This window comes from Zootermopsis nevadensis, unplaced genomic scaffold (genome assembly GCF_977971745.1).
Source record: "Zootermopsis nevadensis isolate Lab colony 2312 unplaced genomic scaffold, Znev_1.0 Znev_ptg000020l, whole genome shotgun sequence".
Lineage (NCBI taxonomy): Eukaryota > Metazoa > Arthropoda > Insecta > Blattodea > Termopsidae > Zootermopsis > Zootermopsis nevadensis.
Window position 1 is genome coordinate 18,581,633 of NW_028259152.1, and position 6,096 is coordinate 18,587,728.

Below are 6,096 nucleotides of genomic sequence, written 5' to 3' on the forward strand. Positions count from 1 at the left end.
AAACCCATGGGCGTGTCCCTGACACAGCCACACCCTGACTTTCCCCTTCACTTTGGATGTGTTACCTTTATTTTCTGCCTCGGACATTGATGTTGCACTTGATGGTATACCAAGTGTTATTATTAAGGGTTCTGAAATCCTTGCTACTATTTTTAAATTTATTTTCAATTTTAGCTTCTCTCAGCAACAATTTCCCACTTTGTGGAAACAAGCAGCTATTGTTCCAGTTTTCAAAAAAAAAAGACAAAACTGCTTCTGTTATAAACTATAGACCTACTACCATAATTAATAATGTTTCCAAAGTATTTGAAATTATTGTACATACCATGTTTCTTATTATTTTAATTCTAAATGAATCCCTTGTCAACATGGTTTTAGTAAATCCAAATCCACCACTTCTAATCTGGTTACGTTTTTGGATTTATTTTCCCCTTTCGCTTGTTCCCAGTCTCAAGCTGATGCCTTTTATGTTGATTTTATCAGTGTTGTTTTGCATGTCTTACGTTTGCACAAACTTGGTGACTATGAACTGTCTGCTGGTTATATGATTGATTTCTTAGTTACCTAACCAGCAGACATTCGCAAGTACGTTATTCTGGAGTTTTGTCATTTCCTTTTGATCTTATGTCTGGTATCTTTCAAGGATCTGTATTAGGACCTTTGTTGTTTAATGTGCAATGTCATTAAATTGTAAGGCCATAAAGTCTCCTCAATATAGTTCTTTACTTTGAAAGGACGCAGAAAACTTAAAGAAATTGAAAAATGTAAACTTCAAAAAATTTTGAAAAATTTCAAAATTTTTGGGTTTTTTTTGACAATTTCCAGCAATTTTAGTTTTTTCAAAAAAATTAAAAAATTATGAAAATGTCGAAATTTTTCCCATTCTATACCTACCAGAAACGTTGAATGACACCCAGTCCATGCGAGACTCCGTCTGTGCAGCACCCAATCTCTGCTTCTCACGGTCTCGGCCGGGCTGGCCATGGGGCCGTTCCCGCGAAAGAGTTCCCGGCGACCGGCCGACCATTGTATCTGTCCCCTCTTCGAGGCCTGCCTCGCTCGCGGCACTGCGTTCTCAGCCACACGTAAATGAGCAATCGCCGGTCGTGGGGGTCCGCAGGCCGGCAGTCGGCTCCTCGGCTGCCGCCAGAGGCACGGGCAGCCTCCCCGTGACAGCTCACTAACACTTATTTGCAAAAATATATATAAATACGTACATAAAAATGTATGTATGTATGCATATATATTGTTATTTTTTATTCTTACCAAGTCGGTATCGCCGAGGGGTTTGTGGTGCCAAGCGAAACAGAAAACTACGACGCACCGCCGGACATTGACTCGGAACTCGACCGACCAAGTAGCACGCACCGCACTCGCGCGCACACACAGAAGCATCGGCGACGTACTTTATGTGATTTCTTATTATATTATGTTTTTACTCTTTTTTGATTCTACCAAAATTTCTTATTCTCTCAAAAAAAAAATATATATGCATATTTATATACACATGCGTATATATATTCTTAATTTTATTCTTATGTAGTCGGTATCGCCGAGGGACTTGTGCTGTCAGGCAACGCGGAAAGTAGCACGCACCGAAGAAATTAGCCAATCAGATATCACGCACCGTGTGACTTTGACTCAGAACACAGGCAGCCAACTACCGCACACCGCACACAAACGAGACACGGTGAGCTGCTTGTACGTGATGTTTATTTATATTTTAATTTGGAGTTCCCCCCCCTTCTCTTATTGTTTCATTCTTCGCACTGCGTCGTACATGGACGGTCGAGCTCTGCGGCTATGTTACACGGTGCGTGGTAGTTAAGACAGTCGAGCAAAGTCCGTCATAAATAAATATGAATGTACAAAAGAAATGTATCTAATCTCGATCTTGTGTGTACATGGGATATACGGATATCCGCACGTAGGAACGTTGAAACTTCGATATCAGCAGACGTGCGTGATTACACCAAACGCACTGATGATAATGTTTGGCATGTATTGCCTTACGTCAGTGGTCCCCAACCTTTTTGTGCCCAAGGGCACATTTGAGAGTTTATGAGATCGTGGCGGGCACCAACCAATTAACAAAGCCAAATTTTCTTTTCTCTGGACAAATAAGATATGGACACCAAATAATACACAAAACAACACGACGTTTATTGATACAAGAAACCACGCAGTCAAAGATACGTACTTTTATAAGTACAATTATTATTACTCAAGTGGGAAGTTAGTGTGATGTTTGACACTGCATTTCAGCGGCCAGTTTTACAAATTTGGGAGAGTAGGATGATGTTGCTGCTCGCAATCGTCAAGATGGGCATTAGTACGTAGAGAACTGTGCTTTGATTTTATAATGTTCATGGTTGAACGGCCTTTATTATTCAGTATAACCTCTTTCCGTATCAACGCGGGCACCGCGTTGGGGACCACTGTTGTACATTATTTCGCCCTCACATCTTCATCAGTTATCAGAGTGATTATTCTCTTGTAACATTGATGTCACTGTTAGGTCAAGGTCATGACAAAGTCAAGACAAGATCGCCCCAATAGTTTGCCAGATAGAGGTCTTTAAAATTCTCAAGGTCATACGTATTTATGCCAAACGGTAAATACCTGATTGACCATACTCATGTCAAAATGAGGTCACGTATAGGTCAAGGAAGCCACGACAAATTCGGCCCAATAGTTTCGTAGATACTGGTCTTAAAAAATCTCAAGGTTATATCTTCTCACCAATATTTCTGCTAGCCAGCCACCCTAGGGCCACACCCTTTACCCCAGGGCCACTACCCCAGTCGCACCCCTTCCCAGGGCTATCCCCTTCTTTGGGCCAACCCTCATGATCACCCCTACCCAAGATCGCCCCCCCCGGGACCATCCCCTCAGGATCCCTTCAGCATCACCATATCCCAGGAACCACAGCATCCCCTAGGACCCAAGGATTCCCTGATGAACCCCAGGGACACTGCCCTCTAGGACCACGGCAGGATCCCCGAAGACAATCACCTCTAGAATCCCCTATAACCCCCTCCAGGATTCCTCGGATTTACCAGGACTCCCCATGACCATCCTAGTATTCCCCACAGATTTCCTAGGATCCCCACCAAGGATTCCCTACCCAGATCTAGCAGAATCTGCCACCAAACATTTCCAACAGAATTTCCCACGATCGCAACCCAGGATTCTCCCCTGGATTCACCACATAATATTACCCACGATCCCGCAGGATTCCCCACCAAAAATCCCCATATTATCCCACAACCAGATTCCCCATAAGGATTCCCCAACCAGAATTCAAAACGCGGGGCCGCCACCCCAACAAAATTACCCCCGGGCCCTACCCCCGCGCCCTACCCCCGCGCCCTACCCCCGCGCCCTACCCCCGCGCCCTACCCCCGCGCCCTACCCCCGCGCCCTACCCCCGCGCCCTACCCCCGCGCCCTACCCCCGCGCCCTACCCCCGCGCCCTACCCCCGCGCCCTACCCCCGCGCCCTACCCCCGCGCCCTACCCCCGCGCCCTACCCCCGCGCCCTACCCCCGCGCCCTACCCCCGCGCCCTACCCCCGCGCCCTACCCCCGCGCCCTACCCCCGCGCCCTACCCCCGCGCCCTACCCCCGCGCCCTACCCCCGCGCCCTACCCCCGCGCCCTACCCCCGCGCCCTACCCCCGCGCCCTACCCCCGCGCCCTACCCCCGCGCCCTACCCCCGCGCCCTACCCCCGCGCCCTACCCCCGCGCCCTACCCCCGCGCCCCACGAAGGGAGGTGGAGGCCCAGGCCGTTTCTTGAGCGAGCAGAGGCGCGGACCCGGCTCCGGACAATGGCCTGGGCGCCTGGTGGCAGGTTCCAACGAACCGCCCGAGTCGGACGAGTCCAACTCGTTGGCTTTGCGCTCGCACGCTACAGAAAACAGGACCTTGTGGGCGAGGCGAGTCGTTCAACTCTTTCGACTAACCCACCTGGCAACAGATCTTGTCTAGGGGATATAGCAAGAGCATAGTAAGATTAGGTATAATGAGAGGACCACTCAAAATTCGAAAATAGTACCAGCAGCGAAAGAGCAGTAATTGATATGGAATAATACGACAGGGGGGCTCAACCCCAGCCGCTAAGTGGTCATAGGAACTTAAAACAAACCTCTTAAAGCAAAATAATAACTTGCGCCCTCTGTGGGTAACGGCGCTTTTGGTGGGTCCCGATGTTCCCGCACAGAGGACGCTGCCGTTTATTTTACGTTTTTCGAGCCTTGTTTTATTCTCTACGACCATTTACAGTCTGAGGCTCACCCTCCGTCCCGCGATTTGGTTTCATTCGATTAAATCATTGAGTTTTCGCTTTTAGTGTTTTATTACTGGACGTATAATTTTATCTGCCCCTTAGTCATCTCTGCCGACACGCGTTGGATGAGTTTTTTATCTTTGCCTTTCCCAGCATGCTCCGCGAAACTTGTTTTCTCCGAACAAGTTGAGTTTTTTTCGGTTGTCTCTCTCCTGCTTCGGTACAGCGCGGATGTACGCAGTCTTTACGTAAGTTGGGGCTTCAGTCGGCCATTTTGATATTACGTCTCAGCTTGTGTTTGGTTTAATTCTCGATTTATTCGACAGCCAAAGAGTTGTTGAAGCTTTCGTGGTGGTAGTACGAGGCTCTAAAGAATGCAGGCGAATTCGTGATAATGAAAATACTAACCGATTTTCTCTAGAAATTACAAACGTCTTTGAGTTAGATTTTATTCGACTTACTATTGAAAATGTAATCCTGGAATCTGAAGCGAAAATAATAATAAATTCTTATTGTGTGGATTTCCACCTCTTTTGCCATTCACTGTACGTGTAATGTAAGCACAAATCGATGAAAATTGTAATATTGATTGTATTTGACTCCTGGATTTGACCTTATCATAATGAATACAGATTTAACCTGGTCGGATAGATAACGACCCTGACTTATCGGCATTTCTGTCTGGCGGCTTTACAGGTGAATTACGTCGCTTTTCCATGGAGAAAGTGGAGTGATATAAGATCGTCTATATATTTTTCTCTAGGACTGTGACAACGCACATGCGAGAGTACATGTGTCCTGTTTTGTGTCCTCGGGTGCTACGTCCTGTACAACGCGAGCCTACTTAAGTCATTCAAGGTGAGTTGCATGAAATATTCCGTCCTCTGAAGTAGAGAGTTCTGAAAGTACGTTGAGAGAAAAACTTATATTGCGTGCTGTTCCCGATACAACGTGACTTGGCCTACGTCACACAAGACAAGATGGCTGAAATGACGTTGCAACACTGAACTAAGTATTCTGAGATATTATTCTATTTTACGTTTTGATTGTTCTGTGATTCTGCCCACGCATTCCGTCTCCTTCTAGGTCAGTGGTAAAAACCACGTGACACTCGTTCAAGACTTGAGGTTTACGGAGCGGTGAGGATGACGGCCGCTTACATCGTGAGGTCGCTAACACGACAACCCGAAAATTATATTACAGCAGCAGCGAACTAAGGACTCCGGTGAGTACAATGAGAAATTGTCAGATAATGCCCACTGATCGAGTTTCAGAGCGTACGTACAGAAGCGACGTAATTATAAATTCTTGTCATTATGTCTGCTTTGAGGTGATTGGCGGAGCCCTCTTCACATTCACGGTGATTACGATATCATCATTCTTCATCGCCGTCGTGAACCGTCTGAAGATTTTTCCACGTCTCGCTCCTGGACGCTGCTCTGTGACGTCGTCTGGCTCGATACGTCTCAAACGATGAGGCACCAGCGAGCGATGGACTCGGGTGAGTACGGTGATGTATTATTTCGAGGTCGATTAAAAATTATAATGACTTTCGTAGATAGTGTTCTGTGGGAAATTAGAAATTAGTATGTCTCGACGGTAATGTAGTGACTGAGTAAAGCCTGGTCTGCGTGGATGGGATTTCGCGAAGGTACCGATATCGCCAAAATCAAAGAATGTTTGAAACCCCCTACGTACGGTAAGGAATCGAGTTCTTTTATGAGTTGGAAACAGAAAGGAAAAGTTACAGATTATTTGAGAATTGTTGATGGGAAAGATTGGAAAAGGAGAAAATGCAGACAATCACAG

The 6,096-nt window shown here is 46.6% G+C and overlaps 1 long non-coding RNA gene across 1 annotated transcript; it reads left to right on the forward strand.

The window, feature by feature from the left end:
- Positions 1 to 4,492: 4,492 nt before the first annotated feature.
- LOC147873328 (uncharacterized) lies at positions 4,493 to 5,495 on the forward strand. The gene is made up of 2 exons (XR_015535989.1): positions 4,493 to 4,535; positions 4,984 to 5,495. It is a non-coding gene; the product is annotated as an uncharacterized LOC147873328 (long non-coding RNA).
- Positions 5,496 to 6,096: the final 601 nt, after the last annotated feature.